This window comes from Bombus vancouverensis, chromosome 9 (genome assembly GCF_051014615.1).
Source record: "Bombus vancouverensis nearcticus chromosome 9, iyBomVanc1_principal, whole genome shotgun sequence".
Lineage (NCBI taxonomy): Eukaryota > Metazoa > Arthropoda > Insecta > Hymenoptera > Apidae > Bombus > Bombus vancouverensis.
The window spans coordinates 7,357,470-7,376,167 of NC_134919.1; the positions used below are offsets into that span (position 1 = coordinate 7,357,470).

At 41.4% G+C, this 18,698-nt stretch overlaps 1 long non-coding RNA gene across 1 annotated transcript in view; it reads right to left on the minus strand.

Annotated features, from left to right (window-relative positions):
* The window catches only part of LOC143303169 (uncharacterized), a 216,123-nt gene that overhangs the window by 186,038 nt on the left and 11,387 nt on the right, over positions 1–18,698 (minus strand). The window contains exon 2 of the long non-coding RNA XR_013059217.1: positions 10,969–11,152. This is a non-coding gene — a long non-coding RNA (uncharacterized LOC143303169). The remainder of the gene's footprint in view (positions 1–10,968; positions 11,153–18,698) is intronic.

Below are 18,698 nucleotides of genomic sequence, written 5' to 3' on the forward strand. Positions count from 1 at the left end.
ACGAGAAAAGCTCCTCGTACGAATGGTTTGATCTTGCCAAACGGTCTGATTTCAACTCATACCGAACCAATAACATGCAGATTTCTTCGTTTGCCCGCAATTTCCATGATAAATATCCTTAGATAGACGTTTCCTTGGACGACGCGTAGCAAATACGATAAAGACAATTTGCGTTGACGGTGACGAAGGTAGAGAAATGATTCGACGATTAATTGTAGGATCCAAGGGGAAAATAGCGTGCAATGGATTCCCTTGGAAGCAGAGAACGATACTGGTAGATATGACCAAGTAGATCTGCACACTACTCTTAGCGAAATTTTAACATTTTTTTGCAAGACGTTAGAAGACAGACTAAAGCTGATGATTCGGGAAACAGGCGAGAAAGGAATATTTGCTCTTAACGATGAAATTCAACAGTCAAAGTACTTACGGAAGCTCTCGATATAAGATAGATAAAAAGTATTCGACTACTTGTAGATACCGTTTATGAATACGCTATGTGTAGCGTACGAGACAATTAAAAATTTCATCAACATCGTTATGAAACTCGATTACCAACGATTACTAACCCGAAAACTCGAGCAACGTTCGAAGATTGAGTTTTTATTCAAAATCAACGAAGCACGAAAAGCCAATACCACGAACGTATTCCCCAAAGTCGACGTTTATGGCGTTCAATGAGGAGACTCGCCTGTTCCGCGGAAAGTTTTCCCCTCCGACGGTTTGTGCATCGTTTCCGATGTTTTGTATTGAAAATTCGGGCGAAAGAATAAAGGCGATTTCACGATCTCTCGTCTAGAAAGGGACGAGGACACGTGTGCGGTTTCGTTTCGGTTGCGAGGGAGACGGAGGTGTAGTAAACAAGCGATATAGCCGAGCAAGATATCCAATATTGAGATTGCTGTCTTTTGGAATATGCTAATACGATAATACATACAAATGTGCCCATAAACTATAGAATTTTCATAAAGGACATGCAAATACCACGAGTATCGAAGTACGTTGCACGGCTCGACTGGGGTTACTGGCCCTTGAAAAAGATTGATACATCGTACGCAGAGCGATCAAACGTCCCATAGACCGATTCGCGGGCCATATAGGGAAAGAAGGAAAGCTAGGGCTCTGCCATTGTGGTCTGTGGCAATAAGGGGCTGCCGCAATTAGCTAAGAGTATCATAGGTAGTTGTAAAAATATAAATGCAAATGCAACGGCTAGGTTGCCTGCTAGGAACAATCATAACTTTTCCATAATGCTGCATCGGCGCCAAGAAAAAAAACGCTTGGCTCGGAAAAGAAGCAAACTCGAGGCCGGTTGCGTCTTTAATCGATTTTAATAAACCGATATTACCAATGAAATTTCGTTCTTCCTTCGATCGTTGCTCGAAACACAGTAGAAGATATTTGCTATAGACGATTTATATCGAGCGTTAGGAAGATTTCTAATAAATTCCACTAGCTAATGAAATCTATTAGGTTCAAATAGATTTCGAACGAATTATGTACTATATTATATTACCAGCAATTTGTGGAACAAATGACGCGTAATAATAATCGTTACAACACTGGAAGCGCGAAAATCGGGACGAAAAAATTCAGCTGGTACGAACCTGGAATATATCGATAGTCCCCAGAGGCGTTTGGACCTTATTAGAGGAACGAATGGTCTAGACGAGGATTCTGAAAAAACCACCGATTCCGATAAAGTATAAAGCGAAAAAAATCCTTCCGTAATAGAATTACTCGACCCGGGGCGGTCGTAAACGTATTCCCAAGGCCGATAGCCATTTTTCTCGGTCAAGGGGCGAATTGGCTAAACCGCACGCGTTTACCCGAAGACAGATAGTGGAAAACAACGGTACCCTCTACCGTCCGCTTCTTTGCGGCGTGTTCTGTTCGCTACTTGCATTTCCTGTTTTCTCTAGATTATATCATTCAACGCGACTTTATCAATTTCTTGCTTTAATTTCGTAATATTCGTTACACTCGCCACTGCATATAAATTACTATTATTGAAATAAATGACATCTTCAAGCAGTACGAACGAACTAACATATTTTAATACTTAACGGTCAACAATTGCTAAAACGAAGGTTAAAATGAGAATTAATAGCAAAGAGAATAAATATCCTTAGTCTTAGTAAATAAATTTATGCATGTTTCAATATTAATCACCCACACGAAACAGAAATTCAAAAGTAATAAGAAAATTATTTACGTGTACATTCAAGTTCGCCCTAAAACTTAGAAAGACAATGGAATGCAATACTTTCATCGACATCTCACACCGTGACAGCAAAATCCAACATTAAATGCCAAGAGAATAATTGAAAGAGAAATCGAATGTCTCCATGTTCTTCTTCTCTTAGAACAAAATTTTCTTTCCTCGAGAAAAGTCACACATCTTGTGATAAATTTCAATGATTCAATGGTATCTGTCAGTAAGAAGGCATCGTTGGTTAGGTTGCATCGGTGGGCAGGTAAGAGCGATATATTTTCGAAGATTGTTTTCTCTCGTCAGGTAGCCACATACGTCACGCGGAATCCCAGGAGAAAAGCTGGACGGGCAGCAGGAATATACCGGGTATAGATCACAACTCGCGAAGCGCCGACCAAGTCCCACGGCGGAACGTGGCGAATCAACTTCCGTCATTGCCCGCCATTCCAATCCTAATGCCTGGCATTTCTCTTCGGTCTCCGAACAACCCACGACTCTACACGCGCCGGGTGTGAGTAAAGTGCGAATAGATACGTCTATATACCTTATGGATATCTATACGTGTGTTGGATAAACGAGGACGATATAGTATCCTTCATCGAATTTATGAAATTCTTTAAAATTACAGCGTGTAATAAAATTTGGAACGTTTAGAACGCGATTCGGTGGTTGCGAATTTTTGAAAAATTCTATATTCGTGGCACGTATAGCGATAATTTCTGCAGAAAGATATTTAGAGATTATTGATGGGATTCGTGTAATAAAATTTGGCATCCGAGACAGATTCGCTCTTGCGGTGGTAGCAATTTTGAAGAAATTCTATATCGGATCGTAGGATATCTAAGAGACGTAGTAACTTAAAAACTGTCTGTAATCTTTGAACAAAGACTGCAGACACACAGAAAGGTATCGAATTTTATTGGAAAATCTCACAGATATCCTCATAATAATTGCCATTTTACTTATCAAGAAAATTAACTTATACATAATTGTAATAAATTAATCCTTCTGTAAACTGATAATTCAATATTCGCGCGTATTAAGTAAAGTAATCCGAACGATCGGTTGGCGCCAATGGAGGGCAACAATCAATGCCCGGGGGTGGCGCGTGAAGCTTCTGAAACGCGCGATGCAGCCACGTATATGAACTCGCGGCATATCCAGCTTTCGCGGCCATAAAGTTCGAGTTTACAACGCGAAATGGACTGGAAAGCAAAACGCGCAAAAAAGGAGAGTAACGAGGAGGCAGCATGGAAGCAGTGGCGAAAGGATGAGCGAGTCAGACGGTTTGCAGTTCCAAGGGATGGAAAAGGAGATCCGACGCGGAGTGAGCAATGAGACAAATATATAGGATCGTTGGCGTTAAAAGGAGAAAGAGTGAAATTAAGAGGGACAGAGAAAAACAGAACGTTCGAGAGTGAGAGACAGAGAAATTGGAGGGGTGAATGTGGGTGGAACGGAAAGCGTGGGCGGAGAGAGAGAAACAGGGATGGAAAATAGGAAGAGGAAGCAAGCGACATAGAGAATGAGACGGAGAGAGAGAGAGAGAATGAGAGAGAGGAGAAGTAGCAGCAGTCAGAGAAGTAATATCCAGCGCAACGTTCCGGCAGGATGAGCTTTAATTGGAATATGGATCCGCTCTCTGTCGTTTCCCGATACTCCGATAAATTATCCTACGTACCATTTGCCCCGGAAAGCGCCACTTCAATTCGTTGCCACCGTTCGAAGCGTAACACCTAGCTGAAAGAGATGATGCGCGCCATTCGAAGCGAATGAACATGATGAAGTGCAAAGCGTAGGTTTTAAAGCGACCCGATTAAGGTCAATTTGCCGTGATTCGATTTATGCCACGTTAAATTAAAACCAACGCTATTGAATTATGAACCCGTGTTTCGGAATCGTGCGCGAATTTCATTCCTAGTTATTTTCTTCGACGATATTTCTCGTACTGGAACAATCTAATTTCGTTAGTTTCCACGGTACGCATGACAGATTTTTATCATGGAGACTGTTGCGTGAAATTATTTGAAAACATATTATAGTGTGATATTAGGTTATTAAAATTCTTCAAGTCTCGTCAAGACTATTCGAATGACTTCAATTCGAGTATAATACATAGACACAAAGACGAGCAGAAGCGGAGATCTCGCAACTCGAAGCTTACCGCCGACCGGTAGTTATGGTGAAAAGATCAAACGAATGATAAATGCGATTGATTGGATCAGACTGGACTGTGGACATATCTAATTGCTGTCAAATATTAATTACAGACTGTCTAACGCGAGAGACGACCCAGACCTTTCGCTTCGCGGACCAAAATCGTAGCGTTTCTTCGTAAAGGTAACCAGTACCGATTGGAAAAGGCAAAGACTCGCATTGCTCTGTAGTTGATTTAGGATTCGCGTATAACCGCGATCGAGCAAGGCCGAGCGCCATACCGAATGGAATACTAATCAAAGATACACAAATTCCGTCGGCTAATACTTCAAATCCCCTTTAGCTGGGATCTTGAAATTAAATTATTGGATTAGATGCTGGCGACGCCAACCCTCCTGCCTTCTGTTCACGATAGAATATCCAGTCCCTAACGGAGTCTTGGAAAGCCGTTCGGCTTTACTTACCGAACACCCTTTGATCTTAACTTCTTGCCTTTAATCGTTCTGATTTGCGAACGGGGTCAATTCGTCTCCCCTTCGACGAAATTCTCTCAGCCAACCTCGAAAGTTTACTTTTCGTGTGGATCAGAGCCGTTAAATGCGTTAAGCCGATGATAAAGAAATTGCAAAAGAAAGTAGAGCCAACGATCGATACCTCAAGTACCTATGTTTAAAAAGTCTGATACTGAAAACCGTGTCAAACAACTGGCATCGATACGATGCATATTACTAACAAGCAAGATATAACAAATTTTAAACGAGATCAGAAAGTGAAAGTAAATATTACAGTACTCATGGAGAATAGTCTATCACGGGTGAAAAATTCTAATTATGGAAAGATGTTCTTAATACGGCCAACTATTTAACAAATACTTCAAGTAAGAATTCTCCAAACAAGAATACTTACTATTAGTTAATTCTCTTCAAAATAATGTCTGCAACTGTAACGTTCGATATCGTTATAGTACCATACATTAGCCTTTAAAGATTAATTTTACTATATGATAATTCGAAAGTTTCGAAGAAAACGAAATAATTGCAGGTTTCAGTATCTCGTGCAAAAGGAAGCAAAAGCGAACAGAACAGACTCTAGACGAGTAATATATATAGTTCGATAAAACAATAGGTCTGGAACAAGCAGTCTCTGTTTTTCTATGATGCCCGTATAACCGTTCTGGCCCATTCTCCTTGCTCGATTCTCTCTCGGCTGGACGATTTCGTCACGGAGGAAGGAAGACAGGGGTCGGAGGACGGGGTGAAAAGGCTATATTTTCATATCAATGATTTTATGACCGCGTCTCTTCTACCCTTGCCGAAGCGAGGCGGCGTTACGCCAGCCCCGTAGGAAATCTATATTTTATCGCGCGTAAAATTCTTGCTATTTATTCGCGTATAAGAATTTAAATGTTTTCAAAATGCGAGTTGGCCGGGCGTGGATCGTGTCCCGCCACCCTGATTCTCCGCTGTGCCCACTGTAATCCTTACATGATTTAGAATTCCGGGGGATCGTTGCTCGGGTACGCACCACCAGAGAAAACTACGGAGAGAGGAGAAGAGACAAAACGGTTCGCGTAGATTAAGTTCGATTCGCCGTGGCATATTCTTGGTGGGCCGCGGGGAAATATGATCGTGGTATTTTAAAATAACGACGCCATTAGCGCCAGTCCGGGAAGACGTAGCCGAGCGGCAGTCCTCGTTGCCCCCAGCCACTTTTTCCAGGGAACGAAACTTGCCTCTTTTCTGCGCTCTAACTGTCGATTTCTTTGTCCCAATTTTTCAAGATTGCGTCGGAATACGCATACATACGCGAAGTGTTTATTACTTGTACTTTAACTATATTTTCTTTCAATGTTTATCTACCAAGATGTCCCCAGCCAATTACGAAAAAGTAATGAAGCAAATCAGAACGTCTGTACATTTTCCAGCTGTATGGGATACGATCACTTCGATGTAACACTTTCACTGCGAATCCGATTTTTGTTGCCTACAGTACTCTACACTAATAAATCATTTTCATACAACCCCTGTCTCTATAATACACGACTCCAAACAAACGTTTGTTGACAAATGTTTTGAAATTCTTTTTACAATGTTCTGACCTTCGATTCACGTTCCGCATTCGTGTCAACACTGCGCACGTAATTTAAAAACACGCATCGACTCAGGGTTACGTACGTCGTGTATAAACAAACCTGTTAAGAACGTTGCCGCGTGTCACTTGAAAAAATTGCCAGCGTATACTCTGGCCGAATTCTCGCGTCTGCCAATCTACTGAGCGACGTAAATCTACAACTGCCAAACGTGTATCCTTTAGTTTCCATCGAACAAAGATTGAACGGTGAGGGAAGACCTATTCGAGGTTCGCGATTCACCAACGCCTGGGGTTCAGGAATTATATCGGTGAGTCGGGTTCCTTGTATAAATCATACATATTCAGGCGCCGACAACATTTCCTCGAGTAGCTACCAGTGATCCGTCTAATTTATAGTTTAACTTATCTAAATGCGCGCAGCGCCTGGGTTGAAGAGAGGTTGGGCTACCGCCTAGACGGTTTGCCTGATGTCGGTGTACTTCAACGAACCGTCGACGACACCAGCGTTCAACCCTTTGCCTGTTTAGCATTCCATCTTCGATTTGCTTTGCGGTTCCCACGGGGAAACCCGAACGGTGAATTTTTACACGGGAAAATCGAAGAGAAAAGGGGAGAAAAGGAAGAAAGAAACGGGAATGCCGCGTGAACGGGATTAGCGGCGATTCCGGAGTCGATAAATCATTACAGGCTCGCGGACGCACGACCAGAAGCGTAGAAGAGACGGAAGAATTCCGATAATCGGATGAACGTGACTGGAGCACTTGTTGAATCGACCGAGATATAAATTAAACGTTCGCATTGGCAAACAATTATTTCGTCGTCCACGATGTTTGCTCTTCTATTTGGGGCATCGCTTGATATATCTATTTCCGTGTATTTCTTTCCTTAGAAAGAAGTTTGTACGATATTTATTGGCCGTTGAATTAGAATTATTACCTATTTCCAAAGCTTTCATTTCTTTTTCTTTTGTTTTTTTTTTTATAAAATTGTCATACACGAAACAACCGTAATATAATAAGATATAATAAGATTTATGCCTATGCAAACTTAATGAGAGAATCTTAAAGAGATACGTATCATTCTTGAAGTAGAATATACTTTAGCCTGTTCAGATTACGAACTATAGTTTGAAATTGGTACGTTTCAAAGCTATTCCTTCAAAACAGTTTTGCTATATGTTCATTAGAACTAGAGGAAAAATTCTTAGGAAAAATTACACATTAGAATTATAGAATTCTTAGACTGTGGGGAATTGATCTCCGGCAAGGTTTTTAGCATAAATAAATATTCGCAAATCGTGATTGACAAAAAGATATTGAAAACAATAAAGTGGTAGGTTCCTTCGGTTTTGGCATTGATGATAGAAAGGCATCAAGGATAACGGTTAAAACCAGTGGCCTGTTTTACAAGGAACGGGGATGACGAATCGTTTCGTGGGGGATCGGAGAGAGCTTCATCCCTTGATATATCGACGCAAAGCGGTGAGCGATTCCCACGAAGGATACCGCGAGCCAATCTTTCGGAAACCAGCCCCAGCGTCCAAAGAAGCGTGATATTTATAGGGCGGATTTAAAGTATAAAGTTGCAAGCAGGGATAGAAAGACCTTCCTAGTCCGCTGTGTTCCTATTTTCTGGAAGATCGCGGTCCCGTTACGATTCTGAATTCCAATCGCGTGCTCTGCTTCGTGTCTCGAAATCCAACGTCCACGAGGGAGAAGAATACTGGTCCTACTCCAATACAAACGACGATACAGACACAAAGCGAAAGTAGTATATCCAAACAACTATTATGTTTTTCGAAATACTCTTGATAAACGAGCGTAGATATCGAGAGCGAAGACGATGAAATTAAAAAATCGTGATTAGTAAATTTTATTTCAAATTCTGCAGAATATTTTCCCTTTCACGATCAACGAAATATGAATCATACGGTAACACGTGAAGGTATTTGAATACTTCAGAAACGTATAGGAAATTTTTATGGATATATGATGTGTGTTATACAAAAGCTTATGAAATTTTACTAGCGCTGCAGTGAAACGCCGACTATCATGGTTACGTTGATAAAGTTTGCAACTAAATAGATTACAAGACATTTACTACGAACATATTTCGTGGAGTATGATTAGAAAAAATAAAACCATTGTAGCTTTTTTACCCATTAAAATATATCTCGTGCAAAATAAACAAGTGTCTGGGCACTTCAATTTATTATACACGTTTTTGCTCTTAAAAGTTGGGAATACTTTCACGAACCACTGTATGTTATTCGATACGATATTAATTTTACACAAACACGTCGTTTTTCCTTTCTCTCGACTTTCCCCTTTCCCTACGTACTTTCCGAATAACCCAATATCCCTCTTTCCGTAGTATTTATTTCCTTCCTTTTTTCAGTATTCCAGCCATCGAAATAGATTCGACTGCTCTCAATTCCTCCCCGAAGAACGTTTTTATCACGTTCTATCGAGAAATTTGTAAACAACTTTCGCCACTTGGAGGCATCGAATTTACTTTGGACGCGAGGCATCGCCCTTTATCGCCGCGAAACAAATGTGACAACTTTTCATTCGTTCCTTCCCCCGTATCTCGCTCCCCTCCGCAATAAACACTCATTTTATCACATATACATGCGTCTTGTTTCCTTTCGATTCACGAGACCGCCCACCCCCACGGTTTGCCACTTTTCGAATCGTCGTTCCTTTTACAGCCACGTCATCAACCGCGAGACGCCACAAGAGGGTGGAATTCCGTGTACAGGTAACGGTAGTATCGGCGGATCGCGGAAATGGAGAAGCTATAAGTAAAAGCAAAGTTCAAACAAATCGTACGTGACGAGGTTGTGGAATTGAGGCTGGTGCTAGGTGTTCTAAAACGCGATGTGACAGGATAGCGAGCGCTGTTTCAAACGAAGTATAGCGGCAGCCAATGCAATTTACCTTTACTTGCTGATTCTACGGAACCTTTTATGGGTAAACTTCTTCAATTGCTTTTGTCGTTATTTGGTCGCGAATGACAAGTAAGGATGTAGGGCAACGTGGTTCGCCGTGTACGAGAAAGAGCATTTTCGAGATCCTACATTCTATGTCTTCAGGTTAAGGAAAGTTGACGATTCTTTTGAACGCGAGCTTACATCCTACCATTTTAGCTTGGCTTTTTAATGAATTCACTTTGCCAGAACTTAGATAAGGTTTAGCTATATCGATATATATCTGTAACGTCTTCAAAGTTTATAGAGTAAATTATCAGTAAAAATGTAAGATTAACTAAACTGCAATCGTAACAAAGAGATACAGTAAAGAGACAGATGAAACGCATGTTGAATCGTTAAATAGAAATCAACTCCATTGTGCAGTAAGTTGAGACCTTGTGCGTTAAAACCGACCAGACAGAAGTTCCAACGTTTGAAATACGAAATTTCAACATAAATGTACTTAAATATAATACAACGCAGTCACCGAATAAAGAAACTGTACAAATTCCGTGAATTTTTCAATTGCAAAACTAAATTTGTATTTCAGATAATAGAAACGTTCAATATATTTCGCAAACGATACTTGCGAGATTAAAATTCCATCTGAGAAAACGATATTTTATACGCATCAATTTAGTAATCGAGGAAAATGAAGAGTCAAGTTCTGACATAATCGAGAGGGAACTTTCAAATCGAATACCTGAAGGTACGAGGCGCTCGTCGATACGCCAGGACAATTCCTACCGCAAAGCGTGAAAGGAAAGAGTAAGACAGCCGCGAGTGTAAAAGGGATAGAGGCTTCAAACGGGGTGAAAATCCCATTACAAACTATCCTCGGGTTCGGTCGGCGTCGTCTCCTTCTGCTGGATCCACGAACGTGAGATCTTTGCATGAATATGTAAATCCTTATTTTCGGATCGAGTGCACTCGAAACCGAAAACCGACCTGCAGAGAAATGTTCCGCGTCGCCGTCCGCTTTTGCCATGGAATTGATTTATTAGCTCGCTCGACTTATCCTCCTGAGAGGGCTGCCGCCTTCCATAGCAAAAAGATAGCGGGCAAAGGTGGCCGCACCACTCTTGATCGACTTTCCAGACACGAAGATTAGTCTTACTTGGCAAGATAGAAATTTTCATTGCTCCTAAATTTTACGATCCTGATTTTGCGACTGGGGAAAATTTATCGTTACGTGGTAAATATCTAATTTGATAATATTTCTAATTTTTTGCGGTTAATACTCCTGGTCTTTTTGTAATTGATGAGAATTGACTAATTTTTTTTGAAGTTGCTAGCTTTTGACTTTTAAAGGTAGTTCATAAAAAATATCGCCATGATTGTTTGTCCATCTATCGTTACACGTATTCAAAATAGAAAAGGATTAAACGATATACATTTTTACAAGGAGAAATTATTTCGAACTATACGCTGGCCTTGTTGACAGATTATATACGATAATCTGTTACATACAATTTTTATCGAATAAACAATCCTCTTTTTGTCCATTTAAACGAAGATAATGTTAGGTACTCACCTCTGCAATCGCTTGTTAAATATTTGCCGATCCAGCAAGATTATCCATTCAATAAATTCGCCTTTAAACTCTTTGCCAACGATGTCATCTTTATTGAATAGCCGACGTCGATAATGCAGCCGTCGAGCTTGGCAACCCCGTAAAGATATTAACGTTTCGTGAAAGGTCCGCTTGACGAAGTTATCTATAAATTGAAGAAATACGAATAACAATCATTTAATATCTCATAAAACTACTACAAGTCATTAAAATAATGAAATTCATTCCTAACGTGGTCAACGTTTGATTAAAACAAAACTATTCGCGAACGAGGAATATTCTTCTGATGGAAAATATGTAAAGGGACGGGCAGTCAGATTTTCTAAAATTCTAAAGGAAATAACATAATACTGCGCGCACGTTCGCATTAACAAAATATGTATAAAATTCCAATAGGTCCAATTAAAAATCACTTCTCGCTACCGATACGATTCCAATACGTAATTAAAGATCACTTAAACCTCGAAAAAGCATCCACGACGCAATGAAAAATCTGGAAAGGAGAAAAGTAATTTCCCGGCATTGCCATTAGTCAAACCTCGGACGCGTTTCGATTCTCCGCTATGGAAGTCGCCAAAAACGTTCAAAAAGGCAGAGTCAAGGATGCGGGAAGAAACGAACAGAACAAAAGACACGCGTAAGGCCGGACATCGATAGCAGAAATTTGATGGGGGTTGGTCGACGAAGGACGCCCGCGGGCGTCTCGTCCTCGAAAGTTTTAATACAGGAGCGAGGAGCGTGGGGATCTGGCAGACAACACGGCCGAGAAAGAACACAGGGAAAGGCGAGTAGAACGGAGAAAGAGAATATTTCGGATGATTGGTATTGTCGGAGCTGCGCGAGATGCAAAGAACCATGGGGTGGATTCGGCTGTATTCAAATGGGGTAGCCATTAGAGTTATGTTAGAATATATTGATTATTGGGGGGATCAAAGGGTAGGGGACGTCGGGATGACGCCAGTGCCGAGCAGCAGAGAGAAAGACGAAGGGTCGAAACAACTGATCCTCTTCTCTGCCTACCTCCCTTCTCCTCCGTCACACCCTCTCCCTCTTCCTCCAACCCTGCGAATTCTTGCACCCGTGTCCACCGACTCTGACCGAGTCTTCCACCTGACGTTCCGCGCATGGTAAGTAAAAAGGTTATTGTTTATGGTTATGGATAATTAGCCAGCCTATATGGGCAATTTACAGTTTTGAACTTTTGGAGTTAAAATATCGCAAGATAGAATCGGTAAATGAGGTAAATGTTGCAACAGAGGAGTGTTAGAACTTGAATAACTTGAATAACCAACCTTTGGTATGTCCTTTCGTAACAACAATGTTAAAAAGTAGATACAGAGAATGCGGGAAAATCGACTGGAAAAAATGCAAATAACATATTGCGTTAACGTGATATCGATTCTCGATAGGTTAGAAGAAAAGAAGAAGGAAAGGAGCGATAAAAGAAAATCGAACAAAAACCGTGATCGGATAGAGTAGCAAATTATAGCATAAAAGATGAAGAGACGCGACAATCGTGGACTGTCATAAAGGACAGATCCACGGACACGTAAGTTCACCGACACCTGGTGTAACAAGGCAGGAAATTACAAAGACAGAAATATAGTAAACGAGCAAATAATATGACCGGTCTAATTAGTTCAACGTAATAAATGGACACTGGAACCACGTTGTTATTTATGTAGGCGTTGTCATCCGCGACGTCGTAAACAGTCAGAGACCCGTTGGAAAATATTATTCGCGGATACATCCGCGGTTTCCCCCTGAGGAACAAAGGCATGAAAGAAAAACGCGCGGAAGGCGAAATAGAGTGGAGGCGTGGGTGGCGTGCATTACAAAGATACGCGAAAAGAGCGTTCGAGTAGGAGGCGATTCGGCACGACAGTGGAAAGTCGAGAAAATATTCGCGCGAACAAACGCGCCGGGAATTATCGAGCATTAGTCGATGGCTGCTTTTGCCGCGCTCGAGCATCATGGAACGGGTTAGGGGATAGGGTGGTATACGGCGAAGGGATAAAAGGGAGCAGAGAAGTACAATCGATGAAAGGGTTGGACGTCAAACCCCTTCGTGTCGCGATCTTCTCCACCCTCAGTCGGTCTGCTGCCACCGCCACCGTACCGCGCGACTCACCCCTAAAACCTCGTCCCTTCCACCTCTCCTCTAACCACCTTCCTCCTCCACCTCCTCCTCCTCCTCCTTCTCCACCTCCTGTTCCTCCTTCCTCATCCGCCACGACCACCACCACCGCCACCATCCGACCACCCAACCACCCACCTTACCCCCTTTTACCCTCATAGCTGTAACTCACCGCCACACGGTAGCGCCCTTGCCGCGTACACATTTACATAAATTATTGATCCCTAAAACACACCGCCGCCAATGCCATTGCCACTGCGGAGACCAAACCTTAAGGAGAACCACCGTGCCACTGTCTCCTATCACCAGGCTTTCGGTTCCTGACCGATCGTTATCTTTTTACTCCGATACACGAACAACCGTCGAACATTATGGATTCTTTGTGGTGATTATCAAATAATCATTATTCGTAAGATAACTATTATTGAAATTTGTACAATGAAATTTTTTGAGAAAAAATACCGATACCGAAAAAATAGCTCGAAGATTAAATTTTACTGTCGACATAAAACGTAGAGAAAATAATGATTGAATAGCGCGATCATACCACTAGCTACATATAACGGTAATTATTTATTTTCTATAAACATACGTAGAATATTAGGAAAATATCTTCGAAAATAGATGCGTCAGAATCTGAAATATCCAATAGAGCTCGATCTAAATGCATAATAGAGTCACATAGACCGTAATACGGTACGAAACTTATACGTGTACGAGTACCTAATTTAGACCTCAAAATAAAAAGAAAGAAAGAAAGAGAGAGAGAGAGAGAGAGAGAGATACGAATTAAATTAAAGTACCAATTTTATTCGAAACTACGATTTTTCTACCAAACGCCTGTTAACAGTAGGTCGCGCAAACGATTTCCCTCGCGCCTAATATTTTAATTATAATATTTTCTCCGGCGAGACAGGATGCATTCAGGACACTCGATGGAAGGGGATGAAGCGTGATGCGCAGCGAAAACGGTGCTGCTACGTCATTAAGCTACGCATTGTTCGCAGAGGGCTGATTGTCTTGGCCGCTCGTTTTAGCCGTAGCTAGAGAGACAATTGTTCAATATTCCCATTGATCTGTGAGACTCCCCAGAGGCTGCTTCGTCTACCGTCAAATATATATATATATTTATACCTATATATATTTATATATACATATAGATATATATAACGAAGTCTTTTGTCAATATCTCTCAATTTTAATGATATGAGGCGACAACTAAGCCCGTACCCTTTCCATCGCACACTCTCTCTTTCTCCCCCCACCCATTCTCCCCTCTCTTTCTCTTTCTCTTTCGACCTGTCCCTCTGAATGAATCGAGAGGAATGGAGAGGAAGAGCAAAAAACGGATAGATGGTTAACGTTCACGCGGCTTTATCTTCACCGGCATACCATTCTTCGTGAAGAGTAACACGCGTGCGACGGCGCGTTTCCGTCGAATCGGCCGACGCGGGACGATTAGTGCGAAAGAGCGTTGTTACCCTTTTCCCTTATCTTTTTTTCTCGTTTTTCTTCTTCTTTTTTTCGTGCAGAAAGGGAAAGAAGAAAATAAAAGTAGGAAAAAGGAAGAAAGGAAGGAGAACAGAGAAGAAAGAAAAAAGGAGGAGACACGACAAAAGGGCTGGAAACGAGATCACGAGCGGGTGAGAATCGCGCATAGTCACGGGATCGGGACAGCGACAATGCGTTATGGCGGACTGCGATTCTTCATAGCCGATGCGAGAATATTATCACAGACGAGCTACACACAGAATAGACTTATCATCCAATGCGTTCTTTTTTTTTCTTTTTCTTTTTTCTAGCGCGCCTCGCAGGCTTTAGACACCGCTTACCATTTTTCTATCGTTTTTAACATCAGAGATTTAACAGAGAATAAGATTGCGATGCGAGTTATGGTGGAAATGAAAATTAAATATATCTAATATATCGTGAAATATACTGTTATGGTATTTGTTCATCTCGTCACATTTTGTCAGCAAACTGTACAAGTACTTGCTTAAGAATATTTAGAAAGATTTCAGGTGTTTATTTAATATTTGTAGCAGTCATTAGTCATACGTGATCTATCTAGTTAGACAATGTGCCAATGATTCGAAATTTATAAGACGAAACGCAGAAAACCACATTATTCTGTCTCGCGTTCGGTAGACATTAAGCCATTCCTGTTTGATCCCTAGTAGGAATAGAACATCCATCCTTCCATTACTCCCCTCGTTTTCCTTTTTTTCTCCCTTCCTCATCTTCCACTCTTCCACTTCCACCCTTCCTACTTGTCTACCCTTTTCTGGCATTTCACCTTCGATATATAAAAATTTCACGCATTCATAGAAATACTTACAAGTATAGTCTCGCATAGCGAACAAATAGAAATTTCATTTTCGTCGACAAGCTACGCCATGTAGCTATCTAAGAATACTTCTAAAAAAACAAAATTCACGCATGGTACCTATCGAATTATACCTACCGCCAGCCAAAAATCATACGAACGAAAAAACTAAATAATGCGGTAGAAAAGAGAAACGAGACGCAAGAAGAAGCTCGAATTGGGAAATCTAGGGATCAGCTGACGTCTTGGCACTGCAAGTGCAATCTGTAGTCTCGAAATCGCGATTACGCGCACGGTCAAATACCGACACGAAACCGCACGGTCATAATTAACAGTCATAAATTATCAATCTGAACATCGGTTAGCGGTGCGGCCTGGCGCCTGTGCAACACACGATAGGACGAAGATAGAAACGTAGGCTGCAGCAGAAAGTGCGATAGAGAAGCGAAGAGAGTCAAAGAGAGAGATAGGGAAAGATGGGATGAGAGGAGGTGGATTAGAATGGTTGCGAGGGTGGCGGTAGCGGTGCCGTGCAGAAACGGGCAGGGTGAACGAAGGGTGATAGTCGAAGGGCGGCTACAGGATAGCCACCGGCCAAGTGATTGATATAGAGGTGCGGTCTGTACAGAGCCAACTGCTAGTGCTGACTCTGTGACGTGTGCACGAATCTGCGAGCACTGCGAGCCGTCACTGGCGACGCTCGTTGTTTCGCGACCCAAAGAAATAAATGTGCTCCGAACTCTCGTCTCGATTAGTCAACTTGCTTCGATTCAAAATTCAAATCCTTCGAGTAACACGAACTTGTTACATATTTGATTTGAGATAATCTTTCAAGATTTCGTGCTCGGTTTTCTCAGTCGTCAAATTGCTCGATGATTCGAAGCATCGTCTCAAGCTTCGATCGAAGATAAGCTTTTTTCTGTTATTCCCAGAAACTCGAAATACATCTTGCACAGCGTGAACTGCAAGCGAATTGATAAAAGTGCGTGTTCTGTTTCCTCCTTATCGAAGTGAATTACAGACATCGTTACCGATAATCCAGTAAGTTCAGTTCACTTTGAACAGTTAACTCGTAGAAACGCAAGCTCGGATTCAAGTTACTCGACTAGTCTGAACGAGGCTTAACCCTCGTTTCTTCGCTCAAATGACGAAATCTTTAAAGAATCTTCACCAAACGAATTTCCCCGCCGAGTTTCTCGAATTTTCTCTATTTAACTGGTTCTCCCGAGAAAAAAAGAGACACAAGGCTTTCGATACGAAGCAATTACCTGATTGCTTATCCTTCCATTTAAAGCGTTTTAATTTCTTCCACGCTCCACTCGAACAGAGGGATGTAATTTTCCCCGACGAATAATTTTTGCAAGGATCCCGTGTGCACGAAGAAGAGAGAAAGTAGCTGAGCCGATAGCCCCGGTATCTGCAGAGAAGCTCAGATTCTCTGACAGGAATACAGACGGATAAACGGAGATTCAGGGAGGTAGACCGACGGATGGACCAACCATCGGACGGACGGACGGACACAGCTCCAGAAATCCGAGCCATGGTTATACGCTTTAATTCCTTCGACGGCTTTAATTCTCATATTCGTATTCCACCTCCCCCAGATTCCCCCTGACCGCTGCCTCCAGTCTATCCACCCTCCTCTACCTTTTCCCCTTGGCCGTCTCTGCTCCAGCTTCAACCCTTTCGGCGCCTCTTGCCCGCTGCTTTAACGACACACGCATTTCCAGAGTCGCAACCTTTCGTTTCACCAGCCTCCGCGCCCGAAATTTTGCTAATATTATTATTGCTCTTGCTGACATGCCTTTTGCAACTTGTTCGTCACTCGATGATACTTTTCATCGTGAAGATATAATTGTTCGAAGTTTGCCTCTGTTCAGCGAACAATTTCTTAAAGCCAAGAAAAACGTGTTACTTTTCCTACACATTTTTTACTTTTCAGCGGAATTAAATTGCACGCTATTTAGAAGAATAATCTACACGTTTGTTTATTTTAAAAAATTAAATATTTATATAGCTTAGTGTTGGAGAAATCAGTGTTGCAAATGTAATATTAGTTGTCGGAGGAATAAACTTTCGAAAGAAAAATTCGGCGAATTTAAATAATATCCGAATAGTTGTGGCAGCGAGATAAGATTACCATGAATAATTAAAAGACTGAATTAATAGTTTAGAAACGGAGGAAGTTTATGGCGCGCGAAATTTATGGAGCGACGTGGTAAAATTGCTTCGATAGGCCGATGCAATTAACAAAATCGTAAATGGAATATGCATTAAGCGAATGAAATAAATTAATCGGTCCTGAAAAATATAAAGGGCCAGGAAAGAGATCTCGTAGAGCCAATGGAATTTATTCCGGAAATACGTCCTCAGCATGCAGAGGGATAAAGATATTCTGGTTTTTGCATGGATTAGTAATGGAAGCTCTCTCCCGGGATGGAAGCTCTTTCAGAAGGGAGTCGTTCGGCGTCGTGGTAAGGGATGGCCAGTGTTCCGTTTGCAAAGCCTTCTTCTCTCTTTTCGCTTCTATCTCGGGAATTATTGCGGTGCCTTCGATCAACCAACGAAGCCTAAGGCTCTGTCATTTCAACGATTCGTTTCATCTCTTCTAATCGAACGTCATTCCTCCCGATTGTTTCAAACGTCGAAAGAAACATACTACAAATTTTAATTTTACAACGTCAACGCCGTTCCTTATCTAAAAATCGAATTCACTCAAATAATATTTTGTATATTTATTATTTCGATATTTTGCTATTGCTTGTAGTAACGCTGATATTATTTGTAAATTTATAATGATATCTACAGTTCTTATCTTATTATCTCAATACTTTTCGTTCCTATTTCAACTATCTATTTCACTTCGATAAATAAAAGTTCCGAAATCGTTAGCCTAAAATAGCGACAAAGAAAATATTTCGATGAGAGATAAAATGAAGAAAGAAGGAAATGCGACGGACAATTATAAATTTCTAATGAACGAAGATTTCAAAGTGACGCACAATTTAATCAATTTACAACATCGACGTCTGCTCGTTGAAGGGAAATGGAAAGGGGAAGAAATTTCAAACGGAATGAAACACCAAAAACAGCACCAAAGGAAGAGTTTTTTATTTGCAGCCAAGTAAATCCCGGCTTCGAGGTATTCTGCCTCTGAAACTGGGTGTGGCCATGTGGAGAAGGGTTGATGTAAGCTTATACGCATGCAGAAAGAGATGCCCACAGGCA